Genomic DNA, 22,587 nt, shown 5'->3' on the forward strand with positions numbered 1-22,587 from the left:
TGCACAAGCCCCACTTCATGTCTTCATGCATAGGCCTGCACTTCCACTGCAAGGCAACCTGTGATGCCCTCCTGACATGTCCATAATCTACACAGCTGGGCCATTTGTCAGTAGTCTGGGAAGACAAGAGTACACTGATTAATTCGTTGAGTAGTTGTGTGAAGAACTTGAAGTTCCCTCTACTCACTTGCCAGTCACTGTGAACCGTTGTACGGAGTTTGGTTTTTGTTCTAGTCTGTCCAAACATGGTAGTCTTGGTGTGACTTGGGCATCCTCCAAAACGATATGGCTAAGCCAGTTTGTGTACAATTGAACAATTATTTTGGTAAAGCAATTTAAGGGTTTAATTTAAATTTTGCTGTACTTACTGTGTGCAAAGTTGTTGAGGGAGGATTAGGGGCGTGTGTTTCTTTTCCTGAGTGTTTTGTTGATAAGATAATTACCACAGCAGCATTTAAGCCTATTGAAGGAGGTGGTCTGGGTGGATTCAGATGACTGGTAGCCATGCAGTTGCTGTTTAAAAGCTTCACATGATGCCTGCAATGGATGGGCACATCTGCAGCCTCCAATCTTGCAGTTAATCTCATAGCCCACTGGTTCCTCCTACATCTTGTGGAAGCTGTGTGTAATGCTTGTATGGATTTAAGTTACAGAGGATTGGTCTAAAGATCCTGTTGCAGAAGTAGAAGGCACTTCTCATGTATAGTGGGGAGAGGATGCCAGTGTCATGCAGTGGTTAGAGTGCTGGACTAGGACTAGGGAGACTGGATTTCAAATCCCCATTCAGCCATGAAACTCCCTGGGTGACGCTGGGCCAGTCACATATCTCTCAGCCTAACCTACCTCACAGGGTTGTTGTGAGGACAAACATAAATATGTATGCTGCACTGGGCTCCTTAGAGGAAGAACAGGATATAAATGTAATAAATAATAAATAAATAATATGTGTAGCTGTCTCTATGACCCCTGAAAATGCTTTTCAGAAAATTCAGAATTTTTCCCAGAGTGGCTGTTTAGGGGGCTACAGATGGGGAAAACTGGTGATACCTCTCCCCATGGACCATGAGCAGAAGTGCCCTCCATGGTCTCAGTAGGATCTTTTGAATCCAAATTAATAACTTTTGGGACTTGCATGTTTTCCATTGATTTTAGAGCAGTGGGCCAAGTCTTTGGAATGTAGTGTGGATAAGGCATCATTCAAAAATTCTGTGTAGAACATAGATTTAAAAATCTAACCTAGGCTTCCTAAAACCTAGACTGGTTATGCTGTTGAATTATCTTTAGTAGTGAAATATAAATGTTGGGGAAACAGTTGGGGAGAAGTAATCCAGAAAAATGAGATGTATAGAGTAAGTTCCTCAGCAGGAGACCAAGAAACTCCATTGCTACATGCTGAAGCTCTGAACCTTGGAGTAGGATGTGTCTTTCTCTCCCCACCCCCAACCACCCTGTCATGCTGTGTCCCAATTCTTGCAGCTGTGTTAATTGTAATGGGTCATTTAGAGCCAAAATCCCTGGTTAGAGAGAAGGGGGGAGGGCATGCTACGACCCTTCCTCAGTGTGACAGCTGCCACTTTGCACTTTCTCTCAAGCTGGAAGTAATGCTGTGTGACATGGGAGAGAGTGGCATGCATGGGGAGGCTTTCTAGCTTTCTTCTCTGGGCTTCAGTGGCTTTGTGTAACTCCTTTCCCACATGGATGGGAGTCATGCTCCATATACTTAATAGTGCCTGTGGAATTGTGTTACATTGTAGAGAGAGAGGAATGCGGCCACAGTTCTGCTATTTGATAACTCTGATTTTGTGACTGGAATACATTAGACAAATTCTGCATGTATGTGTGTGTATGTATATACATTTGCATTTGAAAATTTATATTTTTTCTTAACATCCCATTTTTGTTCAAGTATGTTACCATGGACTGAGATAAACATTGGGAAAGTAAGCTGAGACTTTGGTTGCTAACAGGTTTGTAAGGCATTGAGAAAGTGATTTGGGTCTGTATTGAATGCAAAAAGTTCTGTCCCACCTCTCTCTAATTTCAAGTCTCAGGAAAAGGTCCTTGCATATTGTAAGGTTTTTCTCTTCAAACATGAGGAGTAGAAATGTTGCTTCTTAAGAATTAGAACTGGGATCTTCAGATTCAATATACACCACCATAATATTTGATGAAAGCTATATTCTGCAAGTCAGTTTGGTTTGGAGTTCATGTTGTTAGCTGACATGCATTTACATGTAGGGCATATTATGTAGTATGGGGAAGAAGATGCCCATGATATATGTTTCCATAATGAATATAAAGTAGAAGCATGTGGAATGAAATGGGACTGCAGTTTTTGAAATTTGTTTTGTGACTTCCCCCCTCCAAGGGGAGATACTCAGTTTTGTGCAAAGCCAAGGGGTATCATCTCTCTTTCCTCCCATTCCTCTTCCAAATCCAAAGCTGGAGTCCATGGTACCCTGCCTGCTTTTCCTTGCAGCTGAAGGGCTATCTGCTGATTGGAATGACAGCTTTGAACTGGAAGACTTTATTTCATTATCGCGCTAATCAGATGCAGAAGTTACTTGATTGGTTACTTAATAATGAAATAAAGTTGCTTATAATTCCTTGAGCACACACAGGACTAATTAAATTAACTCTTCACTGGCCTGTGTGCATGGCGTGCTTTGGGGTGAAATGGAGAACGCTCTGAAAACAAATGTGAGGAATTAAGATTGGATGATTAGGATTTTTGAATTTAGTGGATGATACTTGGGATTCTAAGGTTGTAATAACTTTGTCAAAGGCAGAGAGTGTAATTTGATCTATTTGTAGGCCATTTATTGATTAAAGTCTGGTGTTTGAAGTTGAGTTAATAATAACTTGACTTGGTATTTTGAGTTGGAATAGTAAACCTTTGCACAGAAGATCTTTAGAAAGTATCTTTGTTTAAGAATGCATGCCTGAAAATATACATGCATTTTAAGCAGGATTCTAATCGTTATGACTCTGGGGCAGAGATGTGGGCTTTCTGGGAAATTTTGAATTAGAAAAATTTCTGGATTTTTTTTTTCTTGGAAAAATTTCCCATGACCGTCCATCTGTCCGTCTACCTACCGTTATTTCCCCCCCAGAAAATTTTTCTGTGCAAATGTTTCTGATACTGTAAATAGATTGTGATCTGATCTGGCATGTTATTTGACCTGTTTATTTTGTGTTCTGTTTTTTAAATCCACCATATTAATTTCATGCACTGTATCTCAAATGTTTTGCAAATAGCCAAGTATTTGAACTGAAATATTTCATATGGGGAGAGGGGGGCAATAAAAACACTTAATGTGGTTGAAATGTTATATTGAAACAAATTCAAAACTTTATATGGAAAGAAATTATTTGTATTCAAATACTCAAAACATATGTTCTCTCTCACTTTAGTTACAACTTTTAAATTGTCTAACTTGCCTACTATTGCATTGGTACATTCATGGTTACTAATGAAACAGTGCTGGACATCCAGACTAGTATTTGAGCAAAGACAGCCAGTGGGGTGGAGAATGAGCTGCAGCTGCCAGTTGTTTTCGCTCTTGCCCCACACTGGCTTTAAGTTGAACCACGTGGGCTTGTTATTCTCCGGGTTGGGGATTGAAATCCTCAACCCAGCAAATGACCAATCCAGTCCACATGAATCTCATGAAAGCTAGAGTGGGGTGAGAAGGGAGAGAGAGGCGGGTGGGGTGAGAAGAGCGAGAAAGATGGACAGCTGCACCTCATTCTCTGATGTATTGGCACCAACTGCCACTGCTATTGTGTGTGGCCAGCAGTGCAAGTTCCAGACTATTCCTGTACTACTCCTACTCCTGTGCTGTCGCTTGAGTGGGGAAAAGTGCGGTTTTCATCAATTTTGCCTTCCCTTTGAAGCCCGTGGTGTATCAGAAAAATTTGTCCCTGAGGGTGATACAATTCGCAGGGACATATTTTGATAATGCACAGTGGGCTTCAGTGGGAAGGGAAGAGGCAAAAATCTCCTCTTCCTCTGCTCAGGCGCCAGTGCAGTCGTAGTCTGGATCTTGCATGTGCTTAGTACTAGTTAGGAGTGTATTAAGTGTACTCATGAATCATTTTTGGCGAAACGATTTGCTAGCCCCCAGCCCACATTAGACAGGTCGCACATTTCCAAGCCACAGCATGGACAAAATGGCACCCGCTAAACAGATTGCCATCAAATCGATCATCGTGAATCGGGGGTGATTCGATTCATGAACAAATCAATAGGGATTGGCCCGGACCGGTCCGGAGGCCATTGTAAAGGCCTCCGGACCGGTCCGGACCTGGGAGGTCCGGTTCAGGTGGGAGGGGGTAGCTTTTAAGAGCGGTGAGAGGGTTTACTTATCCCTCCCGCCGCTTTCCCACTCTGGCGCTGTAACTGTAGGAGTAATTGGGGCGGCAAGATACCTCCCTGCCGCCCCTTCCCCGCTGTTGCTGTAAAAAACTCCCAGGAGTCCTTTGTGCGTGCACGTTGTGCGCACACTTCACATCTCTGTGACGTATGCACGCGCAAAGGACTCCTGGGAGTTTTTTTACAGCGGCAGGGAGGTATCCTGCCACCCCAATTACTCCTACAGTTACGGCGCCAGAGCGGGAAAGCGGCGGGAGGGGTAAGTAAACCCTCCCCCGCTCTTAAAGCTACCCCCACCCCAGTGCCGGACTGCAGTTTGGCGGTTCCATGCATACCCCTTGTAGGGTGTGCATGGTGTGCATCAGCCCCTTTATTCAATGGGCAGTTTGAGTCGTGAATGAATCAGCAAATCACCCCTGATTTGCAGCAGATCGATTCACTAGCATATTGATCTGCACACCCCTAGTATTAGGATGTTGGCCAACGCATTTTTAGAACTGGAAAAATAAAGTATGGGGAAATCTGTGTTTTTGGGATCTGTTTACTTCACACATACTTCTGAATTAAAAGGACTCAGAGCAGGTAACAGTATTAAAAAGACAAAATTATATAACCAACAAGATAATGTATAGTTCCAATATATTATACTACAAGATAGACTAAGCAGGTGAGGAAATTTTGATCTTGATGGTCTAGTAAAGAAAAGACTGGTTTAAATGAGCTTTAGTTGTGTAGATTCTAGTTGCAGTACACCTGTCTACTGGATTCTACTAGCCTGCCTCCAAACCTGCTAGCTTGTGTTGGATATGTTTATGTTGAGTCTGTGTACATGATGTTTTCCAACTGGGTTAGAACTTGCTCAAGCAAAACAAGGTCTAATGGTACCGTTGTGTCAGTTGGAGCAGCACTATCTTTGGGCTAGCAGCAACTTGGATTTGTGTTTGTTTTTTATTATTCATGCCTAACTTGTTCATCTTCACAAGAATTCTGACAAGTAGCTAACATTCCACATTACAGTTGGGTCCAGAAATGTTGATTTGACCAAGGTCTAAGCATTTTCCAGAATTGCCATTAGACCTTGTGTCAGCATTGGACAAAGAACTTCAAGTACGTAAAACCTAAGTGCCAGGTATGGTTTAAAGTCCTCCTCTTGTCTTTCTGAGGCTTTGCTATATCTTTCAGCCTCCTCAGTCCCAAATCTCTAGTCTGTTTTCTTTTAAAATGTACAACAGAGGACCACACTTAACAACCCTCCTTTGGCCCTCTTGTATATCCTAACTATACCTTTTGAAATAAATACAGTGTTTGGTTTTCTTGCTTCAGTAAACATTTTGGTTCTGATATCCCCCCTCCCCATGACCTTTGCACCCCTTCTAAATAACGTACATAACAGAAAAGCCAGTAGTCTAAGCCACCTACAACTCTGCAGCCATGTCCTTTTTCTGTCAAAGTAGCCTTTCACTAGCACTCCAAGCTAAAATTTGGCAGGGACCGCTGTTTGGTTCCTGGCATCTAATCTGAACGCCTCTCCATGTGACTATTAAATTGCAGAGGTGTGTATGTTGCTGGAAGGTTAGTGACATTAGCAGTACCAAGCAGTAACCAACAAGAATTTACTTTCCTTCCTGGTTCTCAAATCACTGCACCCATGGGGATGATTCAGAAATGCTCAGATGTCTGGAGTGGAACAATGGAGCAAACTGACATTTGGGAGTATACAAAGAGTAAAAGAGAAGAGGAAGGGGGAGCGTGGTTTCTGATGCCAGCTTTTCATCAGTGTGCCCAATCTGCCAGGTGTGACTCTTTTTTCAGATTTGAAAATCTCAGTTGCACCTTTCAAAACTAAGGTATTTATTTAAGAAGAGTATTCATTTGTTTCTGCTATCAAGCTGTCTTGAGCATCCAGTTTTGGAATAAAAAGGCAGAATATACATTGCATAGATCAATAACCTCTAGGTTGTAGCTAGAGGTTTCTCTATGTCATGATTCCATATATATGCAGAAAAGACTGAATGTGGTTTTGGGAACAGAATTCAGCTTTTAAAGCATCTTAGCTTTCATTTCAAAAAAGAAGTTTCTAGCCCTGTGATTGGGAAGATATGCTTGAAAATATGCAGGCAATGCCTGGTGAAACCTCAAAAGTTTGAGAAGTTGCTGTATATGATTTCGAGTGGTCAGGTATGGGATTTCAGTGCCCAGGATAGCTCTTGCTGTTGCTTGTGACTGTGGGAAGAGAATAAATGAAACAAAAATCAAACCTTTCTAAATTAATCATGCAAAATAAAAGCAACTATGCAATTTTTTGTTTGGTTTATGCAGGTTGTAGAATTCAGTATTTAACAACCAGGTAGCTCAGATTATTCAAGAACAGTTATTTTATTATTTAGTTTGTACATGCACCTGTGTACATTTCAGATCTTTGGTTTTTCTCCACCTTTCTCTCTTGTCCTTCAAGAGACCAGCTGGTGATTCTGGCAGAAGCCAATTGAGTTTCAACACTAACAGGAGTTCAAGAACAACACTGCTCTTTCTCAAGAGAGAAAGCATTTCTCCTTCTTGCTCAAGAGTAATGCTGCTCTGATGTTAAAAGTTTGCTTTCTGTTAAAGAGACTAGAAGTCTGAGGCTACTTAATCTGTTCTTAAAGGCAAGGAAGTATTGTTTTGCTTCTTATCATTCTTTTTAGCTGCCCTTTAAGCTTGGCTCCCTAACATTGATTGCAGATAAACCCAGCCTTGCTCTGTGAAAAAGAGATACTATAAAGAATACCTTGAAGTAGAAATGACTGAAGAATATTCCCTTCATCTGTCAAGATATTTCAATATAAGAACATTCAGAATAGAAAGCTAAATAAAAGTCTGTTTTCTTGAAATATGCTATCATAGTAGATGTTCCTTACATTTAGGTTTTGTTCAGGATTTAATTAGAAAGATCTGTTCAGAAACAACTGAAATCTTTGTATAGGACAGGGCTGCACAACTCAAATGCCCTGGAGGGCCGGAACCATCCACAACTTGGCGTGCAGGGGCCGAAGTCAATTTTTAGCGCATTATTACATTAAAATTAAAGATATTGTTGCTTATGGCTCTATTCCCCCTGTCAATGGACCCATAGTTTCAACCATGGATAGTAACCAGAGAATAGGTCCCATCCCTGGTGGCGCAGTGGCAAAACTGCCGCCCTGTAACCAGAAGGTTACAAGTTCGATCCTGACCAGGGGCTCAAGGTTGACTCAGCCTTCCATCCTTCCGAGGTCGGTAAAATGAGTACCCAGAATGTTGGGGGCAATATGCTAAATCATTGTAAACCGCTTAGAGAGCTCCGGCTATAAAGCGGTATATAAATGTAAGTGCTATTGCTATTGCTATTGCTATCCCTGCTCAATCAGTGGGGCCCCTGGAGTGCATGCCAGCCCCAAACAAATGCCAAGTCCTCTCCCCTCCCTAAATTGTTGTTGCTTTCAGGCTGCAATGCTAGGCATGCTTACATGGGAGTAAGCCTCACTGGGCACACCATGGAGCATATTTCTGAGCAAGCAGGCACAGGATGGAGCTATCAGGCAGTTTCCAGCTCCTGTATTGCTGCAGGATACCTGGGGGCCAGTAAAATAGTCACTGCGGGCCGAATCTGGCCCCCGGGCCTTATGTTGTGCAGGCCTGGTATAGGACATTAACTACACACTTGTGTACCTTTCTTTAGGCAACATGTTAGTTTCCTGGGTGTAGTATTATTTCCAATAGTGGATTGGTTGACTTTAAATTGTAGAAGATATGTATGAGAGAAGCGAAAGAAATGAATAATTGGTGAGATGATTTATAGGACTGAATGACATGCAAATCAAGGATGCACAGGTACAGTGAGGGAGCAGCCTAATAGAACTTCCCAACTTAGAAGTGGCTTTTTTTTTTTTTACACTCTTCCCTTTCCCAGGAAGCCCTTTGTGCCACCCAACACATAATCCACTTGTGGAATTCTCTGCCACAAGATGTGGTGACAGCCAACAACCTGGATGGCTTTAAGAGGGGTTTGGATAACTTCATGGAGGAGAGGTCTATCAATGGCTACTAGTCGGAGGGCTGTGGGCCACCTCTAGCCTCAAAGGCAGGATGCCTCTGAGTACCAGTTGCAGGGGAGTAACAGCAGGAGAGAGGGCATACCCTCAAATCCTGCCTGTGGCTTCTACCAGCATCTGGTGGGCCGCTGTTCGAAACAGGATGCTGGGCTAGATGGGCCTTGGTCCTGATCCAGCAGGGCTGTTCTTATGTTCTTATGTCGCTGAGGGCTGCACAGCCTGGAGAATGGGAGGGTGTCAAAAATGGCTGCTTTCCCCACTCCACTAATGCAGTTAGTTGGGGAGTTCTGTTATGCTGCCCTCTCACTACACTGGTGCACCCTTACTCTGTATGTCAGCCACTGAAAATAAGAATTTGCTTAAGATATGGGGAGATTCTAGCTAGTGTAGGAATCTCCAAAAAGCAAGGCTGGACATTTTGATCATATCATGCCAGTGTTTTGTCTGCTGCATTGGCTCCCAGTCTGTGTTAGGGCCCAATTCAAAGAGCTGGTTTTAATGTTTGAATCCCTAAATGGCTTGGGATTTAATGGTGTTATGTGTTTTTATTGTGTTGTTGTGAGCCACCCAGAGAAAGATTTGTTATGAGATGGTTAGCAAATAAAGTTTATTTAGGATAGATCCTTTTAGGATCGACTGTCAACAGTATAGGATCCAGCAGTCAAGAAATACGCTGCAGACTAGCACTTGGTAGGGTTGCAATGAAGGCCTTGGAAAGGGTATTTAGATGCTGTGATGTGTCTACACCTACAAAGATTAGAATCGTTCGGACAATGGTTTTCCCCGTGACACTCTATGGACGGGAAAGCTGGACTTTGAAGAAGCAAGATAGAAAAAGCATTGACGCTTTTGAACTTTGATGCTGGAGAAGAATTTTGAGGATACCATGGACAGCCAGGAAAACAAACAAACTGATCATAGAGCAAATCAATCCAGAATTTTCACTCGAGGCACAAATGACCAGACTCAAACTATCATATTTCAGACACATTATGCGAAGACCCAGCTCCCTTGGGAAGTCTATAATGCTGAGGAAAGTTGAAGGAAAGAGAAGAAGACAACCAGCAGCAAGGTGGATAGACCCAGTTACGACAGCAATGAATGCACCACTGCGAGACCTTAAAGGCCAAGTTAAAGACAGATCATCCTGGAGAGAATCTATCTATGTGGTCGCTAAGAGTTGACACCGACTTGACAGCACTCAATCAATCAATCAATCAATCAATCAGCTGTGACAGAGTGATAACGGTGGAGTGTTTAGGGAGGAATTCTGGTGACTGGTGCAACAAGGAAAAAGATTGTGCTAGAACAGCCGTTGAACACACCTCCCAAATAGATGGTACATGTAGCAGGACTTCCTGCATATTCTTAAAGGATGCTAGCAGGCACGTTTCATACTTTTACAAGCATTGCAGTATCACTTGTAAATTGGTTAGTTAGTTAGTTAGTTTGTTTATTTATTTATTTATTTATTTATTTAGCATATTTTTATACCGCCCAAAACTTGCATCTCTGAGAAGTTTACAACGAGATAAAATGGCTGTGGGTGCTCTTTTTGCGGACAAATAAGAGTCACTCAAAACTAGCTCTTTTGCTGATTCTGACATCCCTCGCCTATTGTGGGTTTCTCAATTGCATATTTGAGTATCCGTGATTGGGAAACTGCTACCACCCTCACCAACTGCAACCTGAGTATTTGCTGTTTGGAGTCTTTTTTTCAAAAATTTGGGTGGTTTTGGGGGGAATTTCTGGGGGATGGGGTAATTTCCAGGGGTTGGGGCAATTTGAGGGATTTGGGGGTCATTCCACTGCCCTGGGCGGTGGTGGTCATTTCCAGGGGTCATGAAGGATTTGTTCTATTTCCCCCCTTCATTTTAAGGTACTTTCCTGATCACGATTCCCCTAATCCCTCATTTCCCATTACTCTCAGTGCTTCGCCTACCATGAATTTGACAACCGCGAGGGTTTCCAGGAAGGACCCCTTGCAGTTGGTGAGGGATGACTGCACATTGAAAATGGGTTTTCTTGCTCCTAGAGAACAGAAACATTTTCTCCTCACAGCATTTTAAAAAAATATTTTTTGTAGCAAGTAACATTACATTTGGTATCCCTAACAATATTGTGAGATAAGCTGTTGCTCATAATTATTTCTGTTTTACAGTTGAGTAATTAAAGCTGAGCAGTAATGATCCAGTGAGGCCATGGCAGAGCAGTAATTTCAATTCAGGTCCAAGTCCAGTGATTGATTGCATTGTTATGAGGAACGCTTTGTGGGTTGGTTGTCTTTAAAATAACACTGGCCCCACATGTTATATAGTGCTATAAGGGTGGAGTGCTCACAGAGTGACTGGGGAATAGCTGTGTTCAAGGTTTGTCCCCAGCCCAGTTTGCGGGGAGGGGAAGTGATTTTTGCTTCTCTGTCCTTCCTCCAAAAGCCTTTCTTGCTTTCAGGAATATGTCTCTGAGGGTCACAGGAATATGTTCAAGGACATATTCCTGGAAGTGAAAAGGGCTTTTGGGGGAGAGGAGAAATGAAAATCACTTATCCCTCCTGCACTGGACTGCGGGACAAGCATTGAATAGGGATGTGCACGAACAGGTTCGGAGGCCCTTTTACGGCCTCCGAACCGGTTTGTACCTTGTCCGGCTTGAGGGTTCAGTGGCGAGGTGTGTGGCTTTAAGGGCGGGGAAGGATGCACTTTACCTCCTCCCCTGGCACGTTTCCCTAGAAGCCCGTCGGGGCAGCAGCGTACCTCCCTGACGCCCCGTTTCGACATTATCTGGAAGTAACAAGAAGTAGCAGCTGTGACTGTGCTCTTCCCATGCGCGCACATCGTGGATGTCGTGTGCAAGCATGTGATGTGTGCATGTACATGAGAGCAACATGCACAGTCGCAGCTACTACTTCCGGTTACTTCTGGATAACGTCGGAGTGGGGCGGCAGGGAGGTATGCTGCCATCCCGATGGGCTTCTAGGGAAATGTGCGCTGGCGGAGAAAACGCGGGCGGGCGGTAAGTGCATCCTGCCCCTGCCAGCTCTGTGCTTTGAATACAGTTATTCTCCAGCAGAGACCACCTTCTGCCCTTGTAGCACAGTGCAACGTGTCGGTTACTCATTTCTCAGTTTATTAGGCTACATTTGGATAAACCCTGGTAACTGGGCAAAGATGCACTTTTTAAAGTGATAGCTCTCTTATATTTAGCAGAGGGAGAACAACTGTTCTTATCCAGGCCCAGCACAGCATCCCTCCAGTGGCTATTGCTGATGTGTACTGTGTGTTTCTTTTGGGGTTGTGTACCCTTTTGGGGCAGGGAACCACTTTATTCCCCTTTCTACATAAACCACTTTGAGACCTTTTGTTGTTGTTGAAAACGATATATAAATATACTTATAATATGTAAACTGTGATATTTTAGGGGGATAACATACAAGCATTTGTGCAGCTCTTTATTACTGAATATGCTTGTATGGACTTCAGCAATAGAAAAATGAGTGACTTGGTCCAAATCTATAACTTGGGAAGAGAAAACCTGCTATGTTGAATCCTGTTTCAAAAGTCAGAATTGGAGGGATGCGGGCATCATGGGAGATGTTACTGGTTAAATTATCATAGTGAGTCTTAGTTCATTCAAAACTGTGCATTCAGAATAGTGGTGGTGGTGTTTACACACTGGAGAATAAAATAAAAAGGAGCAGGATCAGCAAGTAGATGAAAGGCAACCCCTTTAACATTTGCTCCCAGAGTCCAGCAATTCTCAGCAGTTGGCTGGAGACTATTTGAGATGATCCTGTGGAGTTTCAACAAAGGGACGATGCAAACTCCCACCCCTGGGCCCCCCTCCCCGACAATGCGTGAAACAACTTGATAAATGATTGCTCTGTCAAGGGAAGGTGGAGATGGAGATGTCTGGGAGTGCAATGGGGGGACGTATCTAATTTGAAGACAGTGGCAAGTTGCAGAACTTAGAGGAGATGGTGACAGGAGCACAAGGTGGTTTTGGTGCCATATTGAAACAATCATGGGGATGGAAATAAATTCTAACCCACTGCCATTTCTCCCCCATCTCAGAGTAGAGAAGAAGACTGGTAGTCGGAAGATGCAAGATGTACATAGCTTCATATGGTTCCCTCCCCACTCCCGGCAACAGAATATATCTGCGTCTCTGATTCCCAGTACCCTCAAAGGGTTCAGGGATATTTGTGCTCCATCTGGGTCTGCTTCCTCATCTTCTGTTTGGATATTGGAGAAATGGCAGACATGCATAACCCTCACTGTGGCAGGCAATGCACATCTCCCTCTTTCCATAGCATTCAGCCAAGCCAATAAAGCTTCCGATTCAGAATAAAAAAGCTACAAAATGGAGTCTGTAGCCTGACTCTATTCAACGGAACATTAATTACCCTAAAACAAAAACAAGAGGAGTTCACAGCTGGGGCCCAACATTGCATATTCCCCTTCCTCCCACTGCCTCTCTAGAGTGAACACACCAGCTATTTATGCAATCTCTCCTCGTCTGCAATTGCTATTGGGCCCACAGGACCCTTGGTCATGTCTCTCCCCCCCCCCCCCCCCGAGTTTTATAGGATGATGTTGCTAACTGAGTTTCAGGCGTTTCAAAGCAAGCATGGAAGGCGTCCAAAGGCAGAAGGTTCTGCACAACAAAACCCCCAGTACTTTGATTTACAGTGTGGCAGTTGCAGGGAACAGTACCAATTAGGATACAAACAAATCCTTCTTTAGTCTGCTTCAGTACTGGGTCTGTGCAAAGGAAGCTTTGGTAATCTGTTTTAACATGGTAGCTGGACCTAGTTTTACACAATTATGGGTCACTGGCTGGGTTTTGAGGTGACTTCCCTTTTTGCTTGTAATGTTTGTTTTATAGGGTGGTGAAAGAACTGAACATGGGAGCTTAGTCTGAAAATGCTGTCTTTAAAAAAATTGCTATTTTGATAGGCTGCCAATTTTGCAAGGTGCACTGAGACCAACATCAACATTTGAACCAGCACAATAAATAGACTATATCAGGGATACATATTTCAGATAATATACCATGGATTAGTTTACCTCATTTGAATCAACCTTTGGGTTCCAGTATTAGGGTGGTTGAAAGCATGATAAAACAGTGGATATCTTCCCAATTTCTTAGCACATGTTTATATATTGAGTGGATATTCCGTTCCCAGTGATTAGTGAGATCAAAATTGGTGGTGCTGATTAATCTGGGTATGAAAAAGCCTGTTTCTGGGATGTTTTCAAGAGGACAGACATCCATTTTGGAAACTTTTGGTAAAAAGCAGTGGTCTTTAAACTTTCTGCCTTCAGCAAACTTTCTAAACTGACTTGTCTGCCCAGAAACTCTTGCACGTCTGCAGTAGAATAGCTGGTGCACTCAGCTACTATACAGCTATAGGGTGTGCGTGTGCTCTCAGTCCATATTATACAGAACGTTTTCCAGGCCTGTAGGGGTTTACTGTAGCTTAATGTGGAGTTGCACCCTGGAAGGCACCCAACCTTTCCCTTTTCGCTGGAGGGAACACATGTCTTTCAGGGACATTTGCCTGGTATAAGACTTCTGAGGAACCATAGGCTTCCCTGGAACAAAATTCTTGAAAACTAGTGGCAAAGGGTATAGAAGGTGACTGAATTTAAGGGAGTGTCTTAAAAGACACAGGTTAAATACAGGTTATACCTGTATTTACCCCCCAAAAGAAGACTCTGAATTCAAGGTCCCCTCATATTTAACGGGAAAGAATTGGGGGAAAACCTTGTCTTGGATTTTGGGTAACTACGGTATTTTCAAGGGTGTGTGCATATTGTTCCATCCAGGTATTGCACCAAGTAAAACAGAATTCTGCAATCTGTATAAATAATGCAATGGGGTTCAATAGCTCTGGTGCTGCTAGTTAAAGTATAGGGATTATTGCATCTGTACAATCAAATACATTTTCTAAATATATGTAATGGTATCTGGCAGTATGGTATCTGGCAGTTGATCTGATTCGAACTATCAGAATATTTAAATATTATCCATACTGTGCAATGAAGTAACTAGCGCCCTTTTTTCATCCCACCCCCAACCACCCCCTCTCTCTTTGGGAACTTCAGGAAAAGTGAGATTGAGTTATTTTAGTGCCTAGATGAAGCCTCAATTGCTTATGGAGTTTAATAGGTTTGTTCTGGATGAAGGAGTTTGATGGTACAACAACGTATCTCTAGTTCAAATACCTTTTAAGACTCAGATCATAGGGAAAACTATGTATATTCTTTGTGGTGGGGGCAGGCAGAGAGAGGGGGGAGGGTCTGAGTGTTGTGTTCAGAGCGGAGGAAAAAAGGAAAGGTGTATATTGTTGCACAACTTATAGAACATTTTTACTCCAAAGTAACTCTTACTGTATTCAGTGGGGCTTGCTCCAAGATAAGTGTGGAAGTGTCTTATAGCACCTGAAAAACAGACAAATTTATTTCAGCATAATGTTTTGTGAACTATCAAAAACATTAATTATAAGAATACTCTTAAGCAGAAATAAATTTGTTAGTCTCTTAGGTTCTGTAATATTCTGTTTTTGCTACAACAAACCAACAGTGTTACCCCTCTGGAAGCTTTAGTCAAGCAAATTCAAGTTTTATAAAATGTAGAATTGCTTTGCAGGGTTGTGGATGAAAGAAGAGATCTAGATGGTCATGTTGATGCAGAACTGAACTTGAATCCACTGATATCCTTGATCAAAGCTCCACATCTGCCATTCAGTTAGTCTCCATCTATGAAATAGGAATAATGCTAACCTAGTTTGTAGAGTTTTTATCAGGGTGAACTTAAGAATGATTATAAAGCACTTGCCAAATTATATAGCATTTTTCAATAGGAGGAGAAGCAAACTGGGTTGTGAGGGGAAGTCCTTGGAATTTAGAGCTAGGAATTGAATCTAGGACAACTCTATTTTTTGAGCAAGAAATATAGGATGTCAGTGCTGTACCTGCTGGTCAGCACTGATAATAAAACTATGAGGGCTAGCACGTCTATTTCATTTTTAAAAAAATGAAAATTATTGTGCTTGAAATGTGATATTAAATGCCAGATCTCAGAATTTATATTTCTGTGATGCATGTGTGGATGAGTGAAATACAGAGAGATCTAAATATAATCAATGCCATATATCATTAAATGAGAGAGGAGAGAGAGAATACATTTTCTTCTACTAGGCCTCTATGTGATGCCATATTGGTGGCATCACAGCCTCGTAGTGAGGCCTGCCACAGAAATTGAGTTTCACTTGGGAGCATCAGGTGCTCTTCCCCACTTTTGAATATCCCCACTGGTTCTCCTATGGAGACGGGGAACAGCATTGACCCAGACACTGCAGAATGAATGTTTCCTCAATATCTTCCCTTGATTTTTTTCTCTCTAGGAGCATATTATTTTCACCATGATGAGATTTTGATCTTATTTGACTGATTAAAATAATTTTGTTCTTTCTATCGTATCATATTTCTCAGCTGTGCTGAGGTGAGGCCTTGCAGGATTGGGGCTGGGAGGAGGGTGACTTGGCAGTTTCCTGCATTCCAGTTGCCTAGAGCTGCCTGCTCAGGGCTGTATAGGCTTCTGCCAGTGACTTCAGCCCTCAGAAGTTTGCAGGAGAGAGAAGAGGAGAGACAATATCTGCTCCCAGGTAGACCCCAGGGTGTGAGACTGGGTGCCTGCCTGTTTGTTTGTCCTGCTTGTTCTGTTGCCCCCCTGTCTGTTATCTGCCCCCCAGGACTGGTTGCTGTGCTGAGGTGAGGCCTTGCAGGATTGGGGCCAGGGAGGAGGGTGACTTGGCAGTTTCCTGCATTCAGCTACCTAGAGCTGCCTGCTCAGGGCTATATAGGCTTCTGCCAGTGGTGGCTGGCCCGCCACGGGCAGGTTCGCCCCTTTGGGGGAGCCACTTCGGGGGACAGTGAGGGCGAGGGTCAGGTCTCTTGGCCAAGTATTTGTATATGGGGGGCGGCATTTAATAGTGGAACTTCTGTTTTCATTTCCCCTGGGTGAGACAATCTTAGAATGTGTCTGGGTTTAACTGGAGATGGGGAGGCAGGTGGCATGTCCACTGACTGTGGGGCAGCCATTCCGGTTGTGGTGGGGAACAGAAGAAGTAACGTTGGGAGGTCAGCAGGCCGTTACAGGGAAAGGGGACTTGGAAATCTAATAGCTGTTTCCCCTTCCCTCTGTCCTGCCAGCTCTTTGACCTTGGGGAGCAGTGCCGATCATCCTTGGAACCTAACTTTGCTCCTTTGTAATGTCAGGTCGGTCCAGAACAAATCAGAAACCATCCATGATTTGATTCTGGATGAAGGTGCCAACCTGGTATGTATTACAGAGACCTAGCTGGGAGAGGCTGGGGGCCCACTGTGGTCCCAGCTTCTTCCTCCAGGCTACTCTGTTGAGGAGCGGGCGAGGGACCGTGGGCAGGGAGGTGGCGTGGCTGTGGTCTATAAGAATAACCTTTCCCTTACCAGGAACCCTGTTAGAGTGTCGGACCATATCGAATGTGTGTACTTAAGACTGGGGACCAGGGATAGACTGGGACTTCTGTTGGTGTACTGATTGCCCCGTAGCTCAACAGGGCCCCTAACTGAGCTGACGGACTTGGTCTCGGACTTGGTGTTGGAATCCCCCAGGCTTGTGGTGCTGGGGGACATCAATGTTCGCTTTGGGACCAATTTGTCCGGGGCGGCTCAGGAGTCCATAGTGGCCATGACGACTGTGGGCCTATCCCAAGTGGTCTCAGGGCTGACGCACATTGCTGGTCGCACGCTTGATTTGGTCTTTTACTCTAATCAGGGTGGTGTTCCGTGGGTGGGGAATCCTGTGATCTCCCCATTGTCATGGATGAACCACCATCTGGTTAAGGTCGGACTCACAATCGCTTCCCACCTTCACAAGGGCAAGGGACCTATTAGGATGATCCGTCTGAGAAGGTTCTTGGATCCAATAGGATTTCAAGAAGCCTTGGAGGGATTTAGTGTTGGCTCTGCTGGTGATCCTGTTGGTGCCCTGGTGGAGAATTGGAACAGCAAACTCACTGGGGCACTAGACATGATTGCTCCTAAGCGTCCTCTCCGACCTGCTTCAAAATTGGCCCCTTGGTATTCGGAAGAACTACGAGGGCTGAAGCGGCGAGGTAGACGACTGGAGCGCAAGTGGACAAAGACTCGGCTTGAATCCGACAGATTGCAACATAGAGCTCATTTGAAAACCTATGCTCAGGCGATATGTGTGGCAAAGAAGCGATTCTTTTCTCCCCATATTGCATCCGCAAGTTCACGTCTGGCGGAGTTGTTCAGGGTTGTGAGAGGGCTAGTGAGTGCCCCTCCTCCCTTGAATCAGAGTCTGGAACCATCAGTTACTCGCTGTGATGTGTTTAATGAATTCTTTGTGGAAAAAATCTCTCGTATTCAGGCCGACTTAGAATCCGTCTCTAAAATTACCTCAGTGTCTGATGTGGGAGGTGTCCAGTGACTCCTCTTGTGTGATTAGGTTGGATCAGTTCCAGTTTGTGACTCCTGAGGATGTGGACAAGTTGACTGGAATGGTGCGGCCTACCACCTGTTCTCTTGACCCTTGTCTGACATGGCTTATATTATCTGGCAGGGGGGTTGTTGTAGAAGGCCTGGTAGAGATTATAAATGTGTCTCTGAGGGAAGGTAGGATGCCTCCTTGTCTTAAGGAGGCAATTATTAGACCGCTTCTGAAGAAGTCTACCCTGGATTCCTCGGACTTGAACAACTACAGGCCTGTCTCCAACCTTCCGTGGCTGGGCAAGGTAATTGAGAGGGTGGTGGCCTCCTAGCTCCAGACAGTCTTGGATGAAACTGATTATCTTGACCCATTTCAAACTGGTTTCGGGCTGGCTATGGGGTGGAGACTGCTTTGGTCGGCCTGATGGATGATCTCCAATTGGCAATTGACAGAGGAAGTGTGACTCTGTTGGTCCTTCTGGACCTCTCGGCGGCTTTCGATACTATTGACCATAGTATCCTTCTGGAGCGTCTGAGGGGGTTGGAGGCACGGCTTTGCAGTGGTTACACTCCTACCTCTCGGGAAGGTTCCAGATGGTGTCCTTTGGAGACTGCTGTTCTTCAAAATTTGAACTCTTGTATGGTGTTTCCCAGGGCTCTATATTGTCTCCAATGTTGTTTAATATCTACATGAAACCGCTGGGAGAGATCATCAGGAGATTTGATGCAGGGTGTTACCAGTATGCTGATGACACTCAAATCTATTTCTCTATGTCAGCATCATCGGGAGAGGGCATAACCTCCCTAAATGCCTGCCTGGAGTCGGTGATGGGCTGGATGAGGGATAACAAACTGAGACTGAATCCGGCTAAGACGGAGGTACTCATTGTTTGGGGTCGGAACTCGAGAGATGATTTTGATCTGACTGTTCTGGATGGGGTCACACTTCCCCAGAAGGAACAGGTACGCAGTCTAGGGGTGCTCCTGGATCCGAGCCTCTCCCAGGTGTCCCAGGTTGAGGCGGTGGCCAGAAGTGCCTTCTATCAGCTTCGGCTGATACGCCAGCTGCGTCCGTTTCTTGAGATGAATGATCTCAAAACAGTGGTACATCTGTTGGTAACCTCCAGGCTGGATTACTGTAATGCGCTCTATGTGGGGCTGCCCTTGTATGTAGTCCGGAAACTACAGCTGGTCCAGAATGCGGCAGCCAGGTTGGTCTCTGGGTCATCTCGGAAAGACCATATAACTCCTGTATTGAAGGAGCTTCACTGGCTGCCGATACGTTTCCGGGCAAAATACAAGGTGCTGGTTATAACCTATAAAGCCCTAAACAGTTTGGGCCCTGGGTATTTAAGGGAATGCCTTCTTCTGCATGAACCCCACCTCCCACTGAGATCTGCTGGATAGGCCTGTCTGCATTTGCCACCGGCTCATCTGGTGGCCATTCAGGGACGGGCCTTCTCCGCTGCTGCCCCAAGGCTTTGGAATGCACTCCCTAGTGAAATAAGAGCCTGCCCATCTCTGACAACTTTTAAAAAGTCTTTAAAAACACATTTTTTCACCCAGGCTTTTAATTAATGTTTTAATGGTTTTAATGCTGTTTTAAAGTATTGTTTTGAAGTTTTTAAATTGTTGTAATGTGTGTGTCTCCCCCCCTCCCTTTTTTTGTTTTAACAAATGTTTTACTTTGTTTTTATTCTGTTGTAAACCGCCCAGAGACATAAGTTTTGGGCGGTATAAAAATGTTTTAATAACAATAACAACAACAATAATATAGCCAAGGTGGGTAACAATTGCAATCAAAACAGTAGAAAGCCTTAAAAGTATAATGTAAAATAACAAAAGAAGCAAAATATCCGACACAGCCAGAAAGAACCACAGCAGAAATAAGTTAAAAGCTATCTTGCATTATTCTCAGAAGTAGCCACATTCTCACCATTTGACAGAAGGCAAGAGTCAGCCAGGTATCTTTAGGGAATGCATTCCACAGCAGAGATGCCACAACCAAAAAGTCCTAGTCTTGTGTATACACCTTCAGATAGTACACGGGGTACAGAAAAGAGTTTCTGATTATTGAAGTGTATAGGATTGAGCCGGTCTTGTGGTAGCAAGGACAGAGAGGAGAGCTGGTCTTGTGGTAGCAAGCATGACTTGTCCCCTTAGCTAAGCAGGGTCTGCCTTGGTTGCATCTGAATGGGAGGCTTGATGTGTGAGCACTGCAAGATATTCCCTTCAGGGGATGAAGCCGCTCTGGGAAGAGCAGAAGGTTTCAAGTTCCTTCCCTGGCTTCTCCAAGATAGGACTGAGAGAGATTCCTGCCTGCAACCTTGGAGAAGCCGCTGCCAGTCTGTGAAAACAATACTGAGCTAGATAGACCAATGGTCTGACTCAGTATATGGCAGTTTCCTATGTTCCTATGATTGTCCCCTGTGATAAGCAGGGTCCACCCTGGTTTACATTTGAATGGGAACCTACATGTGTGAGCCATGTAAGATATTTCCCTAAGGGAATGGGGCCACTCTGGGAAGAGCTTGCATGAAGAAGGTTCCAAGCTCCCTCCCTGGCATCTCCAAGATAGGGCTAAGAGACTACTGCTTGTAACCTTGGAGAAGCCACTGCTAGTCTGTGTAGACAATACTGATTGGGACCAATGTTCTGACTCAGTATAAGGCAGCTTCCTATATCTCTATGAGAAGGAACAATGTTAGAGTTAAATGCTCTGTTTAGGCTTCAGTTAATAATCTGGTGGCTGCGTTTTGAAGTTTCCGAACAATTTTCAAAAGTGGCCTCACATTACAGTAGTCTTATTTGGATATCACTGCTTTCTTTCCCCTTTCCGTCCTGTCCATTTGGTTATTTGAACCATCCTTGTCTCGATTAATCAGTTAATAACTGATTCCCTCATTCTATGCAGATTTATTTTTGAATCTTTGAGAACAAGAAAGTTACGTTTCATTTTAAATGAATCTGGAATTCTCAGAAATCTAGCCAGATTTCAGCAATAGAGAATCTTGGGAATAATCAGATCTACGGAATCTTCTTTGCAGAGTGTACATGGTGTGTGCCTTGGTTCTTTATGCATGCTTTTATATTTTACTCTTTTGCACATGTTGCATGCCTATGTTCATTTGTATATGGGTCACATGAATCTGCAAATATTGCTGAGTTTCACAAGAAGCTCAAAAGCTTCTTAATGAACAACCTTGAAAAAAAACCAGACGTCTCAGGGGAACATTTTATTTCAATTCTAGTTATATTAGCACAATATTAGCACATGTATATTTGAGGTGGCACTGAACATCTATGTATCAGCTGAATCTTTTATTAATACTATCTACCTTTTGGTCTCTACGTGTCATTAATTAACTAGACAGTAACATACTTTATTTCCTTAATTTTGAATTGTCTTTTAATTACATTAGTTAGCTCTTTATGCTTTGAAAGAGAAGAGTGAGAGCAATTTACTGGTATTTTATTTTGTTTCCTTTCTCTCCTACTCCATAGCAAAGTTCTCTGAGCAGTTTTATCTATTCTATGTGGTAATCTGGAGTTTGTTCTCTAATCCATGTTTGTGGAGAAGGAGATCTTGATTTCCAAGATGCTTTGTTCTCCGTTTCTCATTCCTACTGATCCCCCTTTCTCATTCTGCTCTACCATGTTTTTCCTTGCCCTTCATCAAACCCTTCAGTCTCATCTCCACTCACATCTGCTTCTTTTTCTTCACAGGTCCTATAATGCAGCAGCTTCTCTCTTTGTCTCTATGTAAGGGTTTGCTCAAAGAGACAAGAAAATTAAAGCACCCTGGTGTAACTTTCCCCAGCATGTACTCAAAAGAGCACTGTGCTGCACTGCACAATGGCTGATCCTCATATAGCTGTTTGCCCACAGTTACTGGAAAGTCTCCACATGAGTCAAGAAAAATTCTGTGTACATACACTGCAGTGGCCAATTTTGGGGCATTCTGGGGGCACAGTGTGATGTGTGGGGGACAAAGCCTGGTAAGGAGCCCCGCCCCCACAACCAACCCCCCATTTGGCCAAAAATCGGCATTTTTTCCTCATTTCCCTGGCGACTGGGAACCTAACCCTCAGTTCCCCATTGACTCAATGCCTTGATATTTGTGGTTTCCGTATCTGCGGTACAACCGCATAACAGAACCCCAGCGAATATCGAGGTCCTCCTGTACTTGTGCTTACTGTTAGAATGGGCAGGCACACCCAAGTCCCAGTGTACCTGTTTATACAGAACTTAAATCAGAGGGCATCTGGCCTTCTTGTCTCTTTTTTATGGGACCCTTTTCTAGGACTTTCCTACACAAGAAAGTCAACCATGACAGCAGATATGTGAGGAATTGGCTCTTGCTAAGTATAACCAGGCAGTGCCCACATACTTTCATACCCAGCTTTCTAGTCATAAGGGTCAGAAACATGATTTAAAAGAGAGAACAGAAAGCTGAGATTCTCAGAATGCTAAATTATTGTTCAGCATGAAATTATTTGCTCTCTCACAACACTAGAACCTGGGGTCATCCCATGGAACTGAAGGTTGGAAATGTAGGACTAACAAGAGGAAGTACTTCTTCACACAGCATATAATTAATCTATGGAATTCTTTGCCATGGGATGTGGTGATGGCCACCAGCCTT

General features: G+C 43.8%; 1 protein-coding gene and 1 long non-coding RNA gene across 3 annotated transcripts in view; one reads left to right on the forward strand and one right to left on the reverse strand.

Moving 5' to 3' along the window:
* The window catches only part of LOC128327136 (chromatin remodeling regulator CECR2), a 221,948-nt gene that overhangs the window by 50,901 nt on the left and 148,460 nt on the right, over positions 1–22,587 (forward strand). The window lies entirely within an intron of this gene.
* Positions 6,347–22,587, reverse strand: part of LOC128327143 (uncharacterized) — a 28,963-nt gene continuing 12,722 nt past the window's right edge. Inside the window, exons 2-3 of the long non-coding RNA XR_008308497.1 lie at positions 14,838–14,888; positions 6,347–6,598 (exon numbers count right to left, since the gene is read on the reverse strand). This is a non-coding gene — a long non-coding RNA (uncharacterized LOC128327143). The remainder of the gene's footprint in view (positions 6,599–14,837; positions 14,889–22,587) is intronic.

This window comes from Hemicordylus capensis, chromosome 5, assembly GCF_027244095.1.
Source record: "Hemicordylus capensis ecotype Gifberg chromosome 5, rHemCap1.1.pri, whole genome shotgun sequence".
In the NCBI taxonomy this organism is placed as follows: domain Eukaryota; kingdom Metazoa; phylum Chordata; class Lepidosauria; order Squamata; family Cordylidae; genus Hemicordylus; species Hemicordylus capensis.